The sequence below is a fragment of the Hesperophylax consimilis genome, chromosome 10 (genome assembly GCF_061612785.1).
Source record: "Hesperophylax consimilis isolate HC1 chromosome 10, BYU_Hcon_1.0, whole genome shotgun sequence".
NCBI classification, from domain to species: domain Eukaryota; kingdom Metazoa; phylum Arthropoda; class Insecta; order Trichoptera; family Limnephilidae; genus Hesperophylax; species Hesperophylax consimilis.
The window spans coordinates 20290149-20314708 of NC_142845.1; the positions used below are offsets into that span (position 1 = coordinate 20290149).

Genomic DNA, 24560 nt, shown 5'->3' on the forward strand with positions numbered 1-24560 from the left:
ATCTTATGAGCAAATTTAAGAATAGTAAGATTTTCATTAACGATATTAGTACATCCTGAGTATTTTTAAACGTAGACTAAATTAAATTACTCACTCACATTTCAACCAACAAAGTCCGAAGTTTGAAATAGCAGTTTGTCTGAGCTTTTGCCAACCAACCCTCACTTGGTTTACCTCTAAGATTCCCCGTTGTACTGTTTCTCTACCCCCTAACGTGTGTGCAGTAAATATTGACACGAACCCTCTCCACAAACTACTTTATAACTCTTAAATTAAAAGTGTTTACGTTTGGCACAGTTCTGTCATTTACATGAAAAAAGAAAATATATTTTCTTTGATGTCATCTCACGCGTCAAGTTGACGGCGAACTTTTTGTTTATTTTCCTTACGCTCTATGATTTTAAAGACGTTAAAAAACTTTGTAATCAGGTCAAGGATTCACTGAAACCGGGATTCTATTTATAAACGAGACCCACTTTACGAATATTATTAATTCGAACCATTAATCACAGGTATTTTTAAATGCATAAGGATAACAGAGATTGCTCTGTGTGCATTGGGTTCTGTGTTTGTAAATTTAAAATGGCAAGTCATGAATGTCATGATACATAAATTATCTGATATTCTGTTGCAAAAGGAATTGAAAAAATGAAGTTATATACAAACTTGTTAATTTCTTTTTCTAAATTTATAATAAATCAAATTTAGTAAAATATTAGATTCAGCAAATATTTTATTTTTATTTTAGTTTCAACCGTTTCGACATTATCGATTTTTTGAGGAAATAACTTTAAAGAATATTCCATTATATCATTGAAAAAAAAGATGATACCAATAAATTTAAACGAAAACTGAAACAGAACAAGACACAGAAAAATAAAAAGATAACGGTGACAACTAGGAAATCGAACCCAAGATCTATTGTCTTACCGGGACAGGCATCTTCAACCACTCATAATATTGCATTAATAAGTACTCGACGGGTCCCGTTTTTTAAAGGTCTACTAGTATATTACTCTAATTCAAGAGGTTTTGAAATTGGTTCCCAATACTACATTATATTTAAAAAAATAAAATCAAATTTTTAATTACGAACCCTCTTCCCCTGAAGTGCAAAAGATTTTAAAGTTATTTTCATTACGTTGTTTTTCTATCTTTATTTGGTTTATCTTTGAACATCATTCAATGATATATTTATTATTTTCATGTAGGTATAATTTTACATTATCTATCTATATAATGTTAGTATTACTTTTATTAGATTTTCTTGACTCGATAACTCGACTTAAAGTTTTTCTTTAAGAACGCATACGATCTTGCCGAAATCGTTATGTCTCCCTTCTGTTGTGGTGAGAAATATGATCTCAAAGGAAAAATAAAAAAAAACAACGCTTTATATTCAAATCTATAAGTTAACCATTTTTTTTCCTTATCAGTAATTTTATTTACAAAAAACGTAAAGTGAACCATTTTTATACTTTTGTATTCAAAATTTTAACATTAAAATAATATTGTTTTTTCTAATAATTTTAGTGCGTATTTCACCACCTTTCAAAAACCTTTTCCAGAAATATTCCATTTATTTGGATTTTATTGCAAAGCAGAAATACTCTACTATACCTTCTGACAGAATACGCCTGTGGCCTGTGGAGTTAATTATTTTATGCTATTCTGTATATAATATGAATTTTATGCAGAAACTTTACTGGTTCATAAAACCATGTAACATGTAATAATTTCAATAAAATATGTATAAATGTTTCCCTAATTAACTTAAAATAAAATAATTAAATATTATAAGCAAGAATTAGTTGCCTGTGATATCAATACAAATTGAAAATATCTCCCGAGTAAAAATAAATTTCAAAATATATAGATATTACAGACGACTAATTATTACTTATAATTTATTATCCCTTGTGAAATGCTTAAAAATCTTGTCTTATAAACATTAGTTTATCGTTAAAAAAATAAATAATAATAATAAAAATAAATATTTTGACAAGTCAAAATATTTCACCAACAAATGTAGATATAATATGTCTCGACGCCATCTAGTGGGAAATTTAGCACTAACAAAGCCTTTCCTACAAAAATAAAGTTGGTTGTTTACAGGTGAAAAAATAAATTAAGCAGTTATTGTTGATTGAAGTACTAGTACATTTGGAATTATTTGGCGGGTTGGAAATAAGCCGACGTGGCTCAGTGGTTCAGAGCGTATAACCGGACGAGTTCAATTCCCGTCGGCGGCATTTATTTTTACTCTGTATTGATATTTTAGATATTTTCAATTTGTATTGATATTACAGGCGACTAATTATTGCTTATAATAATTTATTTACCTTTGTGCTATGGATAAAAACCTTGTCTTATAAACATTAGTTTATCATTAAAAAAAATTGATTTTTCCTCTCATGCTTTTTCGTATTACAATGGAGAATAATTTTGCTACAGCGCAAACGCAGTATAATTTAATAATAACTACAATATTATATTATAACTGTATTATTCTTAAAATAGTGTAAATTTCAACGTGGGGCGGTGACGGACGCGACGCGCGACGGTTTGACTAGTGAAACTACGTCTTTAACAATTTTATTAATAAAACAATTGATTATTTTCTGATTTGATTAATTATTCAATATTTGTTATAATACAGCACAATATTAATAACTTATTGGGCCTCTATCCCTCATTGCATCTATTTCCCTGTATCCTCTTAATCCCATTTCAAAGCATCTCGCTTAAATCCCCTTCATGCTAACTTTCACCTCTTCCAACCAGGAACTTGAAGCTGCGTTCTGTTCGGAGGTATTTCTCTTGGCCCGTATCTCCCACTATAGCACAGTATAGCCCACTATAGCTAAGTATAGCCCAGTACAGCTAAGTATAGCCAAGTTTAGCGCAATGTTGGGCCAGCGATTTAACAAAGAATCCAGGTGGAATACGGATTGATAGCGCTGGTATTTTCTATGCAAAACTTTAATGCTAAGCATTGAACACACTACAGTTTGTGCAGGGTAGTTTATTTCATACTGTAAATTAACACAGATTATTATTTATTGTTTATTTTAAGGTATGAAAAATAAGTTTGAAAAAAAAACTCAATTTTAATCTCTGAACCAGCAAATAATATACTCTTAAAATTATATCATATTTTGTACAGCTCTATGTTCATAATATGTATTTTTAGACGCTCGAACCCATAACCTCCCGACTCGTAGTTAAATGAAACTACCATCATTTTATTTTTATTTAATATTTATTCCACTTACAGGACAAGGAAAATTTCACCCATGGCGAATGTCATCTACGAGGATGCGGTGTAGATGGTCTTTTTGGGGAGAGGGTGGGGTATATGCGGCACTTGAAGAGACCCATTTTTTAAGAAGGAGGAAACACAGAGGCCTGCAGATTATTCCACAGCTGAGCTCTTAATAAATGACAACCGTGAAGGCCGAAAATGTTTATTCAAGTGGTGGCTTTTTCAGATTAATCGCACTTCCGACCTTCAATCGGCCTGAAATAATGCTCCAAATTTTAATTCAGGGTAGTAATTACCTACAATAAATAATTGTATGGAGAACTAGTATAAGATTTAACCCTTAACCGGAATTGAGTGTACATTTGTACCCAACAAAAAATTGATAATTTATTTCTTCAAACCACGAGGAGTTGGATTTTCAAGCTCCTGGGTAATCTCGTGTTGCGTGCTGCAGCGGGTGCTTGAAGTTTAGCGCTTAAATTTTACTATAAGTGGTGGTACGCGTTGTTGTTGTTTGTATTAAACTATTGTGTATTTTAGGGCTTTTCAGTTAAAATAGTGAGATATTTCAATGGCCAAGATATTGTTGCTTCGTTAGAAGACGAAAATTAATCGAATAATGAGCCCGCAGGTGACTGAATTTGGAATATTACAACCCCGACGGATTAGTTTTAGGGAAGGCTTAAAAGGCTTTAGAAAAAAAATGTATAAAATGGAGCAACTTTGTCAAATTAATGAGGGTCAGTTTGATCAAACCTTTCTTAGAAGAAAGAAGGCCAGAATATTCTAGATTTTAATTGGAATTTGTAAAATAGAATTGGAAAAATGTGTTGCCACAGAGTACCGTTAAGACTGATAAATATTCTTGTATTTTTTTTACGTGAATAATTAAAATTTGTTGGTAACATATTGAAATCAAAAGATAAAGTCAAAATTTAAAGTCAGTTACGCACGATTAAAAATAAAAGTTGGATCATCTCATATAAAAAAATTATGTTAATACATTCCGTAAAAAAAATTTTATAATAAAATTCCAGAGGCATATTGCTGTTGGGTCCATTTAGACCCATGATTCCATACGCGTTTATTAAAAAACGATCCTGGTTAAGGATTAAATGTGTTTAATTATTTGTATTGGCACCCAGTCAAATTAATTTTGTTGTGTTTCTTGGCGGAAGAAGGTAACAACCGTTGATAAAAGTACCACGGCCTTCTGAATAGTTACCATTGCAATCCCACATTAAAATGAATTTTCTCAATATTTTCTTTCTTGATGATAGTTGAGGGAGAAGTCATTTTATTTGATGTTGGCAAGAAATTGAGTTTTTCCATTCTTGTTTGTAATATAGAATCAAATAACATTTTTTGATAAAAAAAAATAGCGTTCCAATCATCTGGGAAACTTGTGCGACCAGAGTGTTACACCCTGGATAAAATACGTATACGAAGTAATAAAATAGCCACAATACTGTAAAACTTTGAACAGACCACGCTCATGCATAAATTGGATATCTTTTACAACGTTTTTATTCTATTTTCTCAGTCTTAAAAAGCGTTGTAAAATTTCTGTATGAATATTTATTAAATTTACGTTTGAGCGAATATGTTTTACTTTGAGTTATCGCCCGCGCTCTGGGTTTTTATATGAATTCAATCGTCTCTCGTCTGTTTTACTGTTGTTTACTCGTAACGTGTTTTCCCTGAACAGTATTTTTCAAACAAGGGTTTATTTACCATACACGATCTATTCAAATTGTACCTTGGCGTTATTATTTAGGCAACTGCTAAAAAGTAGTTAAAATTATTGAGAAGTTTGTCAATGATTTCGTCAGTGAAAATGTTAAGTCAATGATTTTTATTCTCATTTCGCTTGGATAATACGAATGTTTTCAACATCTTCAGCGATGTAAATGAATGGTTTAATATGTAGCACATTCAAATGAATTAACCGCGTAACTTCGCACCTAATTACAAAAACTCATCAAGAAAAAAAAAGTTTCTTAATCCTTCTATTAACAGATCTATTTACACAACATCTGAGACAAATCCCGATAAGGTAGGATCGACACTTATTTCGTATATCAACTGCTGTAATGTCATCCAGTTACAGAGACAAGCGTTTATATCTGCCAGCGTATGCGTGGTTACCATCAAAATATCATTGAAATAATAAATTATCATCGACAGCAAGTCTATCTGTCAATTTTCAGCTCGATCGGATGTCAGGAAGTGAGTTAATTTACACTTTTAAAATTTGCATTCATTCATTTCAAAAACAAAATCGAAATACAAAATATTTAAAAAAATTACTCATTGGAATAATACAGGGTTTTCCAATAAGAGGTGTTATTTTGAATTGCCCGTTATTTCGGTAGATGTTACTTTTGAAGCTGTCATTTTTAACATTTGACAAGTAGAAACTACGACATTAATAAAAATGGAACGATACACGCTTCCACACGCATTGAAATTATTAAAATTCACTTCAGTGAATCAAATGCAAATCATCTTGAGTGTGAGGCCCATTTCCACCTCGGTGGCTTCGTCAACAAAATTTTCGCATCGTGGGCTCAAAAAATCCAAGATTTATTGTTGAAAAGCCTCTCTATCTTCAGAGTGTGACTATTTGGTGCGGTTTATGGTCCGGCGGAGTCATTGGACCTTACTTTTTCAAAAATGAGACTGAAGCAACAGTTACGGTGAATGGATTGCGCTATTGAGAGATGATTAATGGTTTTTTAAGGCCGGAATTGGATGGTATTGATCTCGACAACGTTTACTTTCAACAAGACAGCGTTACGTGCCACACAAGCAACGAAACCATTGATATTTTACGATTAAATATCAAAATAACACCTCTTATTGGAAAACCCTGTACAAGTTCAGTAAAGAAGATAGGAGAAACAAACGTTTTATTTTAAATGAGTTGACGCTCCCGGCGCTGCAAGGGCGTTATTCTTCTTTTAAGGATTCGAAAAGGAAGGTGACGATAGGTTTTCAAATAGGGTTGTTAGGTTTCCATGTAGACAGTGAACTTTCTCTTGTTTCGAAAGTCAATTGTGTAAAATTTTATCAATCTCAAAATCTTTATAAATATGTAGATCCCAAAAAATCCCACAAGCACGACAATTTTCTTTATAATGTCGTCATAAATAGCTGCACTACTAGGTTTAGCCCGAATTTGTTATCGAAAAATATATAAAAGCATAATATTGTGTGATATTTTAAGACACAGAAATAATAATTTCAAAATTTCATTACTTATGATGGAAATGAAATTGCGAGGAATAATATTACACTGGCCTTGACCTTTATCTAAATAAATTGTAACATTTGTAACGTTCAACGACTCAAAGATTTTGATGCTTAAGAAAAACAAATGATATATAATATTTAAATTTGATCCGGCGAACTAAGAATTTTAAAGAACACGCCGTTGGTCCATGTTTCCTCCGGGCAGACTATCATTGACATTCGTCACATTGAGAAAAAAATCAAGCTGACAAAATAAAGAAGAAAAATTCTTGGAACGCATCCCAGGGTAAAACTTTTTCAGGAAAACTTTGACAACGCTTTGAAAGAAATTGCCCAACATTTTGTCAGCAAATTTATTTTACAAATATCCGCCGTCATATTTTTAATTATATCTCAAGGAGACTATTTAATTTCTTCGGGAACTCTCACGAACACTATGAAAATGAAATCTGTCAATTTTTTCTGGGTTTTTAAAATATATTACAATAAACGTATTGAGTTTTACGAGACTTTTTGCATTTTGACAAATACTAATGTTGACATCGACAAAAATACATTAAATCGACACAACATTGCGTCGATGTGACGATGGTGACAAAATACTCGTGTCACTGTTTCTTTTGTTTTAAAGTTGGTCATTTTTTCATATTGTTTATTTCAAAAAATTTAAAAAAAAATTGTTAGGATTGGTTTGGATAGGTCTGGTGGGATCAGGTTAAATTTAAAGTAAATATTTTTTGACCTAACGTTTTGTTGATGCTGGCTACAAAAGCGTTTTGAATGCTGGAATAAAATAATTTACATTGGAAGGCGTTACGCTGAAAAGTAATCACATTATTTATTTACATCGTATCATGATTTCGATAAGAAATTTCGATAGTTAAAAGTAAAATAAAATGGAGTTCAAAAACTAAACACAAAAACAGATAATACGGAAAGTTGTTGGGTTATCAATCTATTACTTACGACTGAAAAACTTTTTTCGTTAATTGTTTTCGAAATACAAAAATATGTGAGGTTTGAGCGATTGTTTAAATTACGCAAAACGGAACCGGAAGATTCTGTTCATTTATCTTGATCCGCTGTTGTTTACGAACGATTGATTGAAGAATTTTAAACAAACTTTGAAGTTTGCATAATTCGCAAATTTAATCAGGACCAGCCTTGTAGCTTTGTTTCGAGGAATATTCTATTTATTTTAACGGAGAAAAGAAGCAGGTATTTTGAAATCTTGATTTATTTAGATTTCTTCCCGAATTTTCCTTAAGGCTTTATTTATTTTTAAGTTTCATTTCATTCACTGAGTCATCATCCACACCAAGTGGTTGTTTGGCGTCATTATAAATAAACAAGAACACATTACATTAAATTTGTACTGAGGTGATAAGAAAATCTTGACAGAACCTAACAAGAACGGCAGTTACTGTATAAAAGTTCAGATATTTATATGTACAACTCACAGAGAAAAAATCTATTCATAATTTTCTCTCCTTACCACGGTTTCAGTGGTTTAGAGAGATAGATACAAATCGTCCTTGTGAAAGAACACCATTCAGAAACGAACGTTGCTAGAATTTACAACAGCCATCTCCTTCTTCTCCCTGCTGGCTCCGGACAGTTGGAAATAGTTAGGACTCTTGCATGGTATTCAAATAAATAATAAAAATATTATAAAAATATACTGAATTTAATAAAGTTTTAAGTTTTCTCGGTCTGTGATCGCAATAATTGAGAACTTTGTTTTCATCTCTGCATCACCGTTATTAAGTAAAGGATTCTTTGCAATGGCATTTCTCTCTTTCAAAACGTAACTTTTTTTAATTTGGTGAAAATTGTAAAAATTCTCATGCGCACTTCGACGTCACTACAATCACTCGTGTCGTGCGACAACGCATTGAAAAGAAGTTTATTGATCTCTCGGTGCATCTCTTGAACTAATTTCTTGGCTCTAGCACCGAAAGTCTAAATAAGTTTGTCTACTCAAGCCACGGGTGGTTTCTATAAATACGTTATTATATTTATTTGCAACGCAGAAGTATGTTCGTATAATGAGCTCGGACGTGACTGAGAAACTGTGCATGCGTTAGGTATTTGTATAAACAAATGCACTGCATGATACTTCGATGTACAGGTAGAAAATTAGCGATCCGTTAACTAAAGTAGATACCAATGTAAATTATTCATAAATCTGACTATTTAATAGATTTTGGATCCTCTTTGCCAAGCTTTTGAAGTTTTTAAGACTGGTTCGATTTTTATGTTTGATTTTAATGTTTTTTTTTACATTAACTTCCCCCAGGAAGTACTGAAGAAAAAAATTCCCTCAGGGACTATGTCATTTTAGGGGATGCTGTGTAGAGGGTCTTTACATGCAGAGGAAAGAGAGGAAACTCTAGGAAGGAAAAATAAATGATGGTTTGGAAGGAATCTATGGTTAATGTGTCCAAGAGTGACGGACATATGTATCCATCATGCGATGAGTCAAAAGAGTCCGGCTGTTGAAGTCAAAAGGTCTCCCTCAATCAATCCCTCCCGATTCGGCCCGCCACAAAGTGGGTAGACAAACACATCCGCCATCAAGATCCATGGACCCAGGCAACTCTGCTAAGTCACAAAACGTAGCGGACCACTTGGATTATGTCATTGTATCTTATAATTAACATAAATATTTTTATTGTATTAAAGTTTTTTTATTTAATTGATGATATACGTATGAATGACAACCCAATTGCAATATTATCCAATACAAATTTTGCCAATAGGTAGGTACTAAGAAGTTTTTAAGAATAAGAACTACATACTTTTTTATGCTCTAACTATGATTTAAAAAGTATTTTCAACTCCCTTATGCATGTTTTAAACGAAGTTAAATTATTTAACTCTTTACTTTATTGACTTTATCTTTATTATAAAAATTGTACACGTTTTCATCAAGGAGCTACAATCGGAAACATAAAAATTTGGATATTATGAATAAAATATCCCAAATAATACTTTTACAACAATTTATCAATAATTTTAAAACAACTTTGTGGCACTATTTGAATTAAATGATAAAAAATAATTTTTTTTCATTTATTTACATCTCCCACCACTAAATTTACTGTTGGTGAAATATTTAAACTAATATTTTTAATACAAGATTTTTTTATGCATAGCACAAAGGATAACAAATTATTATTAGCAACATTTACTCGCCTGAAATATCCGAAGGTGCGGTTTCAATTCCCGTCAGCGGCATTTATTTTTACTCGGGAGATATTTTCAATTTGTGTGGGTATTACAGACGAATAATCATTGATGTGATAATTTGTTATCCTTTGTTTTATGCATAAAAAATATCATTTTATTAATTTTAGTTAATAAAATTTATCATTAAAGAATGCAAATTTTTTTTTAAATTATTTTTTCTATGTCATTAAAAATGTTCAATATACTTTGGATCGCGAAAGAAACCATTGGTTTTGATGTATTCGTAAAATAATGTTTTAAACGAAATTATTTATTATCTTTTGTTTTAAACAAACAAGTTAACAATTTCTTACAAAGTTAAAAAACACAAATGAGTGAAGAAAACATGTTATTTTAGTTTCGGCCTATAACTGAATTGAATTTTTGTCACATTGCATTAAAGAAAATAACAGACTTCGAGGAAATATTCAGGTCAGTGGGATTTTTCGTTTATGTACCCTCATATATTATACAGGAATTTTAAAAAGAAGTTAATTTATTAAGGCGTCATAATAAAAAGAAAATTTTATGAATTGACACACGAATTAATAATATTTTAGAGATAGTTTTATCAGGAGAATTTTGACCGCTGAATTGTTGTTTGCATGAAGGACCTGTAGGGGACTGAACCCGCAACCCATCACTTAGTTACTTGCCGAACTTGTGATAGCTTTTGCAGAAATATTTCTTAAGTTTTATTAAAACGAAAATAAAATAAAACTTTTTTTTTCGTTCACAAAAAATGTTTTATTTCATTTATAGTAAAAATACTAGATTGCTTTTATGCTCACAAACTAAATTCCCCAACTATCTACAGATGAAAATTTCTTGTTACATAATTAAATCGAGAGTTGGAATACCGTTCCTTCGAGAATCTGATCGCGGCTTGGCAATGCGTGTGCATGTGTGTATTGGTTGGTTGGTGTATTTATTTTCTCTGCAAACACTCCCGGCTCCGCGGGGTATTTCTGGCGCGTGACGTCACGGGACGCCTCCAGTAGACGCCGAGAAGCCCGACGCGACGCCCAACGCCCAGCGCCCGACGTCCGCAGATCCGATGAGAAAAGATGTATGTACGCGTGCATTGGCAATAGAACTTATTTTACCTAAAAAGATGGCGGCTGATGAAATGACGAAGTGATTTAAATATTACTAGAAAGATACATAAATATTTTTAAAAAGGCAACATTTTCGTGTTACAAATAACCTGACCTGACATCATTTGAAAATCCCATACTACGATCATGCGGAAAATGTTGCTTATGCGATGATGATGAACTTAACCAACCAAAGAAATGAAGAATAATATTTGCCTTTTTTTAATATTCAATAATATGACTAACTCTTAAGAACAAAGACGTTTTTAAGACCGGTGGACTATTTCTCGAGGCGGTTGAGAAAAGTTTTGAGGCACGTGCATAGTATTTGCATACACTTACACTTTCATTACATACCTGATTTCTGAACGAGAAATTATTGTCAGGGATAACAGATTGATATTATACATTAGATAATATTATAATGAATGCATTATATAAATATGCTTTCTGTTCTTAAAACGTTATGTTATGAAATATTAGTGTGTACTCATATAAAATATGTTTCTAACAAAGTGATCCAAGCTTTGTGCCATGCCTTTTCTTTGTACGCAAATTTGAAAGGAAAATGATACAAAACATTTGACTGAAGTTGCTATTTCCTTTGAAATGTGTATTTTTGGTATTTCAATGACTCGAAGACTGAACCATAGAAAGAAACTGAAAAAAAAAATGTATCTACTTAGCTTAAATTTTTTTTAACATAATGTGTAAATCCGCTTGATCTGAGTACCAATTACTGTGTAGGTGCAGGAAACCCTAACAGCAGATATCTCATAGTGAGATTTTCGGATTGAGAAACAGATGAATTTAATAATCGCTCTAACCAAAAATCAAACTTTACTTACAGGAAACTAAAATAATATCAATAATTAATAAACTCAAATTAATCATGACTTTTTTCTCTGCAATTTGTAGATCAAATCAATTACATTTAAATATTTGAAAAAGAAATAATAGAATCATTACAAATCCATGAAAAATATGGCATTAAACTCATCATTGAAAAAAACAGTTAGATTGAAGAAAGTGTTTAAACCAGAAGGACAAAATAATCTTAATATCTAAGGAGAAAATAAATAATTGATTCAAAATAGTACAACATCCGTACAGTGCAAATCTTATTATACAAGCCATCAATGCCTTAAATATGGTTACACAGTTATCAACTACTTTAATAAGGGCAAGAATGCTACGTGTCGCAAAACGCAAAACAATATATTTGAGTTTATTAACAATACCAAGAAAAAATCAACTAAAAATTCATAATTTTCAACTTTTCAATGCGAAGCAGGATATTCCAGCGCCACTGAGGTGACATTATTCACAAAAATACCGCTATATTGTATCATAAAAATTAAAATGACATTTTCCTGAAAAACTCAACTCAATGGCGCAGTGGTCGGTCTACTTCAGGAACATCTCTATGGCGCCGACTGACCATTGGAGATTGGAGCCATCCAAAATACCCCGCGCGAAATGAAACTCCACATTCTTGGATCGCCCCAGCCACGGTTCTGGATTCGCGCAGCACTCGGCTCCTGGGTCCCGACATCTGCAACCGGCACGCGCCTCTAGTCTCCACAAGCACCTGCACGAGCACGAAGCACGAGACGCACTCCTTCAATAGTTAAAAATAGCCCAAGAAACACTGGAAGTATTATACCGCAAGATTCAAGAAAAAATATCTCACTTCACAGTTTGAATTCAAAACGTCAGTGCTTCTCCGTTCCTAATTTACAGTCTCAAAATTTTGACGTATCTCTATTTTATTGTTCTTTGTTTGAATTCGCGCGTTATTATTTGTTCCGTCCAGTGTCCAAAGTTTCGATTGCGTGGGAAGTTTTTCGATGTAACACAAAAGCATGAAGGCCGATTTCTAGTCAATTTATATTTTTTTCTACTTCTAATATGATTTTGTTACTGTATGATTTTAAACAATAAGTGATCAGTGTCAAGTGTCTGTTGTGAAGTGTTTAATACGTGAGTATTTTTTTTTGCAAATCATGCTGCAATTTATTAACGCTTTTTATGTGATTAAATTTTCTTCTAAATATATTTACTTTTGGTGCTCGAATTATATACTCATACTTCAATAAATCCTGACTTCAGATGATAATTGTTCTGAAAATTAAATAAAACAGTTTTGAATTCGATTAATATTCGCCCATAGTTTAAATTCATGTCTTTTTTTAAAATCATGTCCTTTCTTTCGAATATATTCGTGATTTCAATTTTTACCACGGAAACATATGTGGTGATTATTTATTTTTGAATGAGAAAGGATTGCCACTTAAAAATCTCAACTTTGATTATTTTTTAGAAGGTTGATAAATTTAGTTCTAATATCGGTTACGAATAATCTACTACATCATTACTATAATATTATGTCTATACTATATTTAAGCATGTAAGTATTTTTTCATTCAAATGAAAAACTTTTTATACCTTCGCGACCATAAAGATAACGCATCGATCACCAACGTACCAACGCCAATTTAATATTATATTCTACTTTCTTAATAATTTGATCAATAAACCCCAATTTCCGTAATATTGGGGTAGATAGGATATGATAAGCCTCGCCATAAAACAATGAATTTGAATATTTATGACGTATGTTCTTTGTGGCGAAATCACAAGGCAAGTAATAAACTTCACTTGTTCCTTTCTTCTCAACACCAGAACTATATTTACAGCAGCGAAGTACTTATTTCTATCTTTATAACTTTGCCAAGTCGTTGAATTGTCTATATAAGTACATTGAATCTATTTGCGCTGAAAATTTTGACATTTTCAAAACTTTTCAGTTGAGGTATACTTGTTAAAAATACGATCTTGCATGTCCGTTGTGTTGTACAAATATAGGTTACTTTTCCGATAATCAATGATTAGAAAATTGACAATACTTAGTTAAGAGCAGCAGGGTGATTCTGTATCTTTCTGCGTTAGCTTAACATAGGTTAGTAGCACGTAACGTTCTGATTAAAATGGTTCATGAAGAAGATCAAGTCACGAAAAAAATTCTGATGATGTAATTACACGCGACAGATTTAACGCCGATTTACATTAAGCAAAAGATACAAAACAACCACCCCCTGTAATGTCAACTTGTTACCAAATTTTTTTTTCATATACCTACTGCAACTATTACTAGCATCCTTGATTTGATTTTCATTATATCGATTTAAGAGAGAATCAAAACGTGATTAGACAAATCTAAACACCATTAGATGTGATGTTTATCACCAGTTTTCCTTTAAATCGTCATTTGGAAAAATCATCACAAAAACCAAAAAAATACTTGCAGAACTTAATAATTATGTTATTAAATTTAATTTTAATTAATTTAAAAAAATAAGAAAAAAAAAACAATAATAATATTTTTTTAATGAATTCCATTTTGCCGTTTTTGTGAAAAATCAACCAAGGGTTTATGTACAAATATATTTTTTTCAAGACTTAATACTTAATCTTATCACTTACTACTTACATAATTGATACCTACATAATTGCTATCAAAGATAAAAATACAACTTTTTATAATTTATTTACCTTAATACTAACATGTACATAATTGAACTAGAATTCCCTCACCAAACACAAAAGCATTGTCTCATTATCGTGAGGAAAGGCTACTTTAATTTCTATTGTTATATATCTTGTTTATATCCTGTATACTTATCTATGTAAAAATATATTTTTATCAAATATTAAATAAAAATAAAAAAACATAAAAAAAAAAATAAAATAAAATAAATTTTAAAAAAACTTATAATGAAGTTGCAAATAGGAATTTCTCTTAAAAACTAATTATTTCTATAAAAACATTGGATTTGGTCTTTATATTTTGTCTTTCTTATCACTTAGCTTATTTCGGCACAGCATATTTTGAATACATATGTTGCCCGGGATTAAAGCAGAGTTTTTTGAAATTTAATGTAATCAGTGACAGTTCTTGTTTTGAAGTGTGCAAAATTTCATCAATTTCTAAATAAAACTGTAAATTTGTATACAAATCGAATCCTGCCACAAACACACAGACACTCTTATTTATTTAAATATAAAAAAAGAAATTATGCTTATTTGTATTTGATACATATTTCAACATTTCCAATAATCCATTCAAAACAGTTGTTCAACAACGTTTTAGTACTAAGCCGGGATGCCTCTTCTATGGACTGAATATAATTATGGATTTACTTCACATAGATTCTTAATAATTTACCTTGGGTAATTAAGATTATCTTAATTTTAACAACTTAAATATTTGGATGGTAGTTTTTACAATTCAGTAGTTTCATTGTTCAGTGCTTCAAGACCAATAATAATCTACTGTTCTATCGGTATTATATAAAATAAAATATTGATGCGTTTGCAAAGAAACCGGCCTTTTATCACATCTAGTTTATTATCATAACAACACTGTTTTATGAAAACTCGTGTTGTATTTTTTATTCGTTTCACTATCTTCATCTCAGACTATTTCATCTTTTATCTTCCCTATCCTGAAACTCTTGCCTTGTATTGCCATTTTGTTTGTGTGCTTTTTTATCTACGACTTTATAGAAAAAAAATTATTTCTAGTAGCAATCGTCACTTAATGTGAACCTATCCAACGAAATTCATAAACTCATTAATTTCTGTCAAGTGAACACCAATTTTAAAAGAAGTAATTTGGCAAAGATTTGAAAATGAACAATTTCTCTAAATAGGCTATTTTTCTAGCAAAGTTGTTTCTCAATATAGAAATTACTTCAGTTCAGGCGTCGTAATTCATCCAGGAAGCATGTGAAAGCAAGTCAGGGCTGCTGACGTATATGACGGCGTATCGATATGATCTCCGCCCTCGCAAAAAAAGTTCTAGAACATAAACTGGGTGGGATAAATACTAAGCACAGATCGGTACGGGCGGATGCTGCATGGAGCCCGAAATACAGCTGTTAGTATGTTATCGTCGAGAAGTGAAATATTTCTGTTTATAAACATCGTTGTTAGTGAAATGCTGGAAAATAAAATTAAAACTTCGCTTGTCATTCTCACAAAGACAAGACTGCGTGCGTATTTCCTGGAAATCAAAATAATGAATCACAAGCACATCATAAGTAAAAAAATTTAGCCAGGCAACTATATTTTTTTGGTTTCTATTGGTTGCATACAACATATTTCACACTAGTTGAAATTGAAATTGATAAAAAGTAAAAATTTTATTTTAATTTTAAATCCGAATATTCAATCTCGATTCGGTATTCCTGAGTGAAAATATTGGCAAGTAAATCGATGTCGGAATTGAATACCAATACACACAAACATTAATAAATTAGTATCTCAACTCGCTCAAATTGTGCTTCCTATACTGACTAATGATCTTGGTAGTTTATTTATTTGAAACCTGACTATTTTTATCATTCATTTTAATATGGCACAATCATGGTTTCAAATTTTGCAATTTCTTCACAATCATGGTTTTCCCGACAGTCAAGTCTCACGCAGTAGTTTAATTTTCCTGGCCACTTTATAAACGATTAACTTTGTACATTGTCTCCAAATGTATTTAGTTCGCATGATAGTATGTTTATACTTGTAAAATATATTTGATACCAACCGATAAAATAATTTGATCTCAAGACAAGAGACAATAATTAGATTATTGTTGACTTTATTGGATAAATGTAATAAATATTAACGACCGTAACAATCTTTAACGTTCTTCCATTTCTCGATGGCTTTTTGGTCAATTGATTGAATATACAAACGCAGATAAATCCCCAATACATTAAGAGCTCGACAACAGACTAATAAATTGCTACGCGCACTCGGGTAAACACACAATCTCCGGACCCTTATTAGTCGCCGAAAGGTACTCAAATTTTATTAGGAAAAATCAAACAGAGAAAATATGAAGATTTGCAATTATGTGTGCCGTGATTCACTGAGTATTCGATAAATAATGTTATTGGATGCGAATATTAAGAGAAATCTTTCGATTTAGTGAAATCGAAAATACTTTCTTTTCTTCTTTATATTTGCTCGTTTCGCGTAATTTCTTTTTGATTGCATTGGATTATTCATACGAGAGTTCGGATTTAATATTCCGTCGTGAAATAATAATGATATGCAGTAATCAAGAATCGCTTCCATACCTAAAATGATATAACATTAATCCTTGAAACAAAAGAAATTACGAAATAACGACCTAAAAAATAATATTTTTTCTGCGTATCCTGAATAACAAAAAAATCAGACACTAATGTCGTTTTTTTTAGTTTGTCTGGGTGTATTTCTTTTGTGTTCATTATCTAAATACATTTTTGCGATTTTATTACAAGTATTATTTTTCTCTTTTTTATTTATATCTTATTCATTACAGACATTACGAATCAGATTTCAAAAATTCTACCGTGGAAACAGAAATTGCGTAAATATAACTGAAGCGATACAAAATGAAGAGATTTTCATATCGTCCTCAATGTAAACTTCCTGGACAATGTTAGATGATACCGTGCGTTTAATACTTTTGAAAGATAATGCTTACGTAGCGTACTTATGTAAACGTACATCCAATTTTGATTCAGTAAATTGTTGACTCGAAAAGTTAAGTATTCAATTAACATATTATTGTTACAAAAATAATTTTTATGTTTTTTATTATATTTCTGATATATTATTCTTATAAGAATATTTATGAATATAGGTGGCGACACATTATGCTACAGACGTCAAAGCGTTTTTTTTTATAACATCATATTACTCGCCATAAAATCCCATACAGACCTGTCACATGTAACATATGATGTGTTACATGTATGGGCGTGGCGACGATGATATGCCGCGATCTGCTAATCAGGCGATATTTGAAAATGTCAGATCAATTTACGGAACACCTTGATCACGCGGCTGTCAGCTTTCAAGACAGATGACTGATCCCGTACACACATATATTTTCTTCAAATGTAGTTCCCCAATTGTTCTGACCCCGTCTCCTGCCGTAGAAAGAGGAAGATTATATTATACACCTCAACATCTAATCTTTATAGGTCATTATCTATGTTATATAAAATTAAGAATGTAAAATCATTTCACACAAGGTGGTTTCAAGTAATTTATCAAAAATAAAATTTTATTTATTTTTCACAAGCAGGAAGTCGTAAGTTTTTTACAGAATGCATAAACGCAACCACGACGGCTTTTATGTCTTATACGAATATAGAAAGCTTTGCATCGCCAACCTATTATAACAACAAGTTATATCAGCTCATTAATAATTTGGTACTTTTAATAAGCATTTATAATTAATATTATTGTACATTTAAATTAGGTTCATATTATCCGTCATAAGTCATAATGCTCATGTTCAAATGGGTACCGTCTAATATTATGTGACAGTGTGCATATATGAAAACGGACACGTAAATAAAATCCAAAATGTCGAGAGCTACTGAAATTATGGCATCTCTGTTTTTGAAGAATATTGTAAGGCTCAAGGTAGAGTTCTGTTAATTTGTAGTTAGTTACCCAGCAAAAAATGCTTGTATCGTGTTAAATCTTTAATGAATTTACTTTATTTACATTCCTCGCGCTTTTAATCAACATGACTTAACCAGTTTTGTATACTTCCAATTAATGATAATACTAATAAATTTATATTTGACCTGAAACAGGGATGAAACCCTTTTATCATACTTTTATATTTGGTTATTAATTTTAGAACAACATGGCCATAAGGATGTTTCCTGTAATTTAATGGCAGAGCAGATTTTATTTTATGATAAAACCGATGAATATCGTCATGGTTTTTTTACGTAGGATAGATCTAATAATCAATCCAATGTGAATCTTGGCAAAGAAGTCTAAACAAATGAATAAATTATTTTGCGGACTTGGTGGTAAAATGGACGTGACTGCCTTGGAACATTAAGTTCAAGGTTTTAATTTAGGCAATCCTCCAAAATATGTACATAATTTTTTTTAAATGCAAAAATTGTCTTTTTCTGACTTCCTGGTTTTCATACAAATTAGTTTAGATGTCCAGACTTCAAGACCTGCAAAAAACACAAAAACCACCCATGACTATTTTAACCTGCTCATGTTATTAAATTGCATGACATCAACACAACTGTCACTGTTTACAATCAAGTTTAGCGAATGTTGAGCTATAATTTGACATAAACCACGTCTGCACTATATTGTATCCAAGGTGAATGTCCTCCGTTTGAAATTTTGTTCAGCTGCATTCTAGGATCCCATTTAAATCATTATACATCTCCACTCCAAGAAAATATAACCCAACCCCTACTCCTACCAAAAGTTATTTTAAGCAGCTACATTTTGCTATTTTTCTCCTGTCTCTACTTACCCTTGTCCAATTGTCGACATCATCCCTTAACATGTTTTCAGTTTTATTGATTTTTTCTGCTTTTACATACCAAAATCAGACTATTCTTTAACCAACAGACCGTCGCAATAATTAAAAAAGCCATCTAACAAGTAATGGCGTTTTTTTTCTATCCGAAAATAATAATTAAACTGAATATTAACACGTAATTATATTACAAGTAAAATAAATCAATCCATTTAAAAGTGTACAAAGTAAGCTTTCAAAGTCTTTAATTTTAAAAATCCATAATTATCTTTTTAAAAGTTCAATATTTCGACGAAACTGAGTCCACTCTAGAATTTAAAACAAGGGCGTAAGAAAATTAGCATTCTTTCTGAAATAGCAAAAATGTAAAGTTAGGCGAAACGAATTTTCGAAATTTCTCAATGAAATTCGGAGGTCGAAAGTTTAGTCCCGATACAATAAATATTTACCGCGTCACTAAGCGGGGAGCGTTTGGATTATTTCCGTTGTATTAATAGTCAGTTGGTAATAGCTATTTTTGACCTGGACTGTATACGAATATGCTGCGTGTGTATAAGAGAACATGTTATCCTGGCCAGAATTCATAAACTTATTTATGTGCTTTTAGCTGGAAACTGAAAGAAATTTAACGTTTTTTTCTCAGCAGCGGATAAAAGAAGCACTGCGACGGATTCTTTGAGAATTCAAAATCAGATTTTATTTCCTGGAGGTATTTTGCATGAATGTGTGTTGGATATGATAACAAATAAATCCATTGATCACGAAATGTGCTAAATGATACTATAGATGTGTAAATCTCTGTGTACGTCTCATTAACAAATCGCGGATGGTGAACCCTCGCGTCTTCGTAATTCTAGGTAAGCACAACTATTTTCAGCTTAGAAAATACTATTCACCATGAGCATTTAAGCTTCGAAATTCGGTTGAACTTAAAAAAGTACCGTTAATAAAAGGGCGAAACCGGATGCAGCAAAATGTAAATCATAGTTTTTTTTATTCTTATTAAAGCGACTATTCAAACATTGTACATACAAAATATTATATTAAATATATGTATAGAAAATTGTATTTCTTAGTGCTCCTCACTAGGGGGACCTGTGTTATGCATTTTTTTTTTTAGTTTTTTATGTCGTTTTCAATGTTTTTTTTTTTCATTAATTTATTTCAGCCAGATTTTTATGCTTGATTTGTAATCATTCAAATTTTCTATTCGCTTTATATCAGGAGGAAGGATGTTGTGGAGTTTCGTCGCAAAATAAATATAATTTCTTTGTCCGAATGTGGTTTTATGACCTGGAATATTTTTTTATGTCATATTTGACCTTGTTTGATGAATACGAGGTATTATAGAAGATTCTACAATAGTATATTTTTACCATATATTTGTTGTACATTTGGTACATCAAAACTATTGAAAATTTCAATCGAAGGCGTTCTTATGAGTACCTACTTTCAGTATAGTCTTTATGATTCCTTTTTGAATTGTGTTCATATACTCGTACTTAGATACAGAAGATCCCCATCCTATAATTCTATATTCAAGATTCAGATTTTTAAAGAAATATATAAGTTTTGTACGTTAAAGTACATTAATCACAACTTTCAAACGTGTTATTTTGATTGTATTATTTTTTGCTTACAAATTACTTACGTCCGGTTTTTAAAAGTTTTAACTAATTTTAACTAGAAAATGTTCCATATTCAACATACAGTTCCTCAAATAAATGCATAAACGTAATTTCAGAGCCACGTGTAAGGAATTGCACCACGCTTCAAACTTTGGCAAAATGTTTGGATTTTGAATTAATTTTGCTGACACTAATACAGAAATAGCCTCGCTAAATGCAAACAAACCGAAATACTGTTTCAATTTACGTCACAAAACTGGAAATGTTGTTTTGAAACAAATTTAACTTCAAATTCATAATGACATCGTTTGATAATTAAAACACATAATCTTTGGACGTAAGTCCATCTACAATGGCATGACTCGTGGACTACAGGTAATCGATTATTTTTTAAATATAGGTATATATTTTTTTAAATTTGAATACAACACATGAGTCCCAACTGTTCCCAGCTGTCATTATTTAGTTGAACTATAATATTCCCACTTGGGTATGTCGTGAAGCTGAAGATAGTGGGGAGGAGAAGGATAAGGGGAATAGGAATTTTGGGAGGTTAAAGTCAACGCTTAATTGCAACGTTTCGATTCTGTATGGTGGTCTATCATTATGGGATATCTACCACTCTTTAGTTTTTGGATATATTCACTCGGGAGCTAATTCGAAAACTCATCTTCCAGTTGCTGTAGTTTTGGAACAACTCAAAACATGGATATCGTCAACGGCAAAGGGTATTTCGGTTCACTGCAATACGCCTGCAAATTCATAACGGAACACTTTCTAAAATCTACCGGCACATTTTTTTAAATTCTGGTTCACTAAAATCTTTTGATATGCAAAGTTCCGCGCGATGTTTGTCGGGGCAGAAAATATTTCGCAAATATCATGTTTGTCTTACAAGCAATAATTATTCGCCTGAAACACTCATCCACATTGAAAAATCTCCTGATAAAAGATACATGACGCCAACGGGACTCGAACCCGTGTCCCTTCGATTTCCGGTCGATAGCTCTGACCACTGAGCTATGGTGGCTTATCTCTTACCCGCGAAATGATTCAATATATACTAGTGTTTCATTCAACAATTACTGCTTGTTACATTTTTGTTTGTTTGTTTGATTGTTTGTGATTGATTGTGAAATTTGTGAAGGATTGTGATGTTTGTGATTGATTGTGAAATTGTTTGTTTGATTTTTCAATGTGGATGAGTGTTTCAGGCGAATAATTATTGTTTGTAAAATAATTGTTACCCTTTGTGCTATGCATAAAAAAATCTTGTCTTAAAAACATTAGTTTACCAAAAAAATAATAATCATGTTTGTCATTTGAAAAATTCTTTTAACCAAATAATATGATTTTTTTAGATGCGTTCTAAATCACACTTTGATGTGTAAAAATGTATGTTAAAGTATTTGAATATAGTAGTCCCAGAGAGAGGTCGTAAGTGACGTCATCGTTCTACTATCTTCCGTCGTTTTTGTTTTCATACAAGACGTGCGAGAAGTAAGATTTTCGTTGTTGACGTATGTACAACCTCTTTCTGGGACTACTATAAACTATTATTATATTTCAGTAGCGAAGATATCAACCAACGATTTTTTGTGTTGTTTCTTATTTTATTTTTCAAATGGTCTTTTCGCACACATTTCTTTAAATGGATTGTACGGTTTCGACGATTATAATAATCATTAATGTGACATAACGTTAACTCGTAGGCATTTTTATTGGGAAATACATGGGACGTTATCATCTGTTACTCTGCTCTAAAGTAGGTACGAATGTGTATTAATTAAATGTTTCTGAACAAACTCAAGAAAAGTGCAATAAAATGTTTTATTTCAATTTACAAACTAGGTATGTAGAAATCAAAATAGATATCGACTAACTATAAAAATGTCATTATAATTTTATTTATTAATTTAAACGCTCTGATGGGCTTTCACATGATAAACATTATGCATGATTTACTGCATAAAACAGTGACAACAGAAGCTTTTGGTTTTAAAACAACTACACAAAATACATAACAAAAACTTAGAAATGAACAAAATACATATTAATGATACCTATTACATATAATGTATATGCAAACCAATAGCATATTGGTTTAAATATTTGTATTAATATCGGGAGATTGCGGATCCGATCCTTATTAGCAATGCAAAAATAATATTAAAATTAATAAATTGATATTCTGTGAATTAATTAAATCATTATTGTTATGATCTTGATTACTAAATTTGATGGCCGCACAGCTGTCGCAAAGAGGATCGATAATTAATGAATATATAAATTCAGCCTTCAACGAAACTGCGTATTGTTACTAATAATAATAATTAAAGGTTTCTAATCGAATTCGGGCTTCCTGCGGAACGTTTATTCAATTTTAATCAATTAAACGTAGACCGCGCGTTGTGATTACGTCATTTCCGTTTGATTCGTTAAATTTGATAAAAGAAGTATGGGTTAGCAATATTGAGCGAATCTGAACATTGATTCCGCAAATACTAGAAGAGCTCTCATCAGTTCTCAATTTACAATGATTAATCATTAGTCGAGAAGTCCAAAGCGTCGGGTTCTCATCGAGGAGTCGAGAGTTCAATATTCTATTCCTGATTTTTGAAAACCTCTCTATGTCAGAATAGTATTAAAGTGTAATTGAAACTCTGTATTACTGAAAATATCAAATAAATTTCGCATAAGATTCCCAACTGCCAGAAGCGAGTGAGAATATAATAATCTCGTTTGTAGTAGGTATGTTGTGAGGTTTTGAATGAAAACGGATAGGAAGGAGATGGGAAGAGGGTGGTTTAGAGAGAAGGTACCTGGATATTCAAATCTGGTCACTCAACACGGCTAAAGCCGTTTGAAGCAACGTCGAATGGTTGTCTTTTTCTAAGGCGATTGAGAGTATCTACCATTCTAGAACGAGATGGTTATTTACATATATTTTGATTAAAGTCGATTAAGATCCATGTTTTAAAAGAGAGGAAACGCACCGGCAAATCATTTAAAAGCCTATTAAAATAACTCGTTCCAGTTACCAAACCAAACTTAACCCTAACGCGTCAGGCGGACGGTAAAAGTAAGTTAACTAATGGTTCCAGTTACTAAACCAAACTACCCTCACGCGTCGGGCGGACGGTGAAAGTAAATTAACTAATCGTTCCAGTTACCAAACCAAACTCGTCGGGCGTCACGCGTCGGGCAAACACTGGAGGTAAATTAATGAATTCGATATAACTATTTTAATTACTAAAATATTATGAACATACATACAAACATTTTTATTTCATACTTTAATTTAATTTGAAAAACATTTATTTGCATTTTTCTTTAGATTATGAGAACACGCATAAAGAATTTTTGTAATAAAATGTGTTTTCTACAAGGTCTTTATTATTAATCCACCCAAATATTAAAGATAATATTTTAAGCCGACACTACATGAAGTGGATTCGAGATGTACCGCGGTAACTCCAGTAAATTACACTTTACATCTAAAAGCATAAAATGAGCACCCTTATTTACGCAAATCAGTGAAAAAAGTTACAAAATCACAACATTATTTTTACGAATGCGCGATAAAAACTTTACCATTGTTTTTGAACTACTTATACCAGTAATTATTACGAAATGATTTTGAGCAATTCTTCGTCAAATTGTTGTTGAATATCCCACACTTGAAACAAACATATTATGTCAAGAGAATAACCAAATACATT

The 24560-nt window shown here is 31.5% G+C and overlaps 1 protein-coding gene across 7 annotated transcripts in view; it reads left to right on the forward strand.

The window, feature by feature from the left end:
* The window catches only part of tn (tripartite motif containing protein thin), a 189272-nt gene that overhangs the window by 124695 nt on the left and 40017 nt on the right, over positions 1 to 24560 (forward strand). The window contains exon 1 of one of the 7 annotated variants that reach the window (XM_089636712.1): positions 12378 to 12831. The exons of the other annotated variants lie outside the window; for them this stretch is intronic. The gene's annotated coding sequence lies outside the window, so the exon portion shown is untranslated. Of the gene's footprint in view, positions 1 to 12377; positions 12832 to 24560 lie in introns of those variants that run through there. 7 annotated transcript variants of the gene reach the window in all.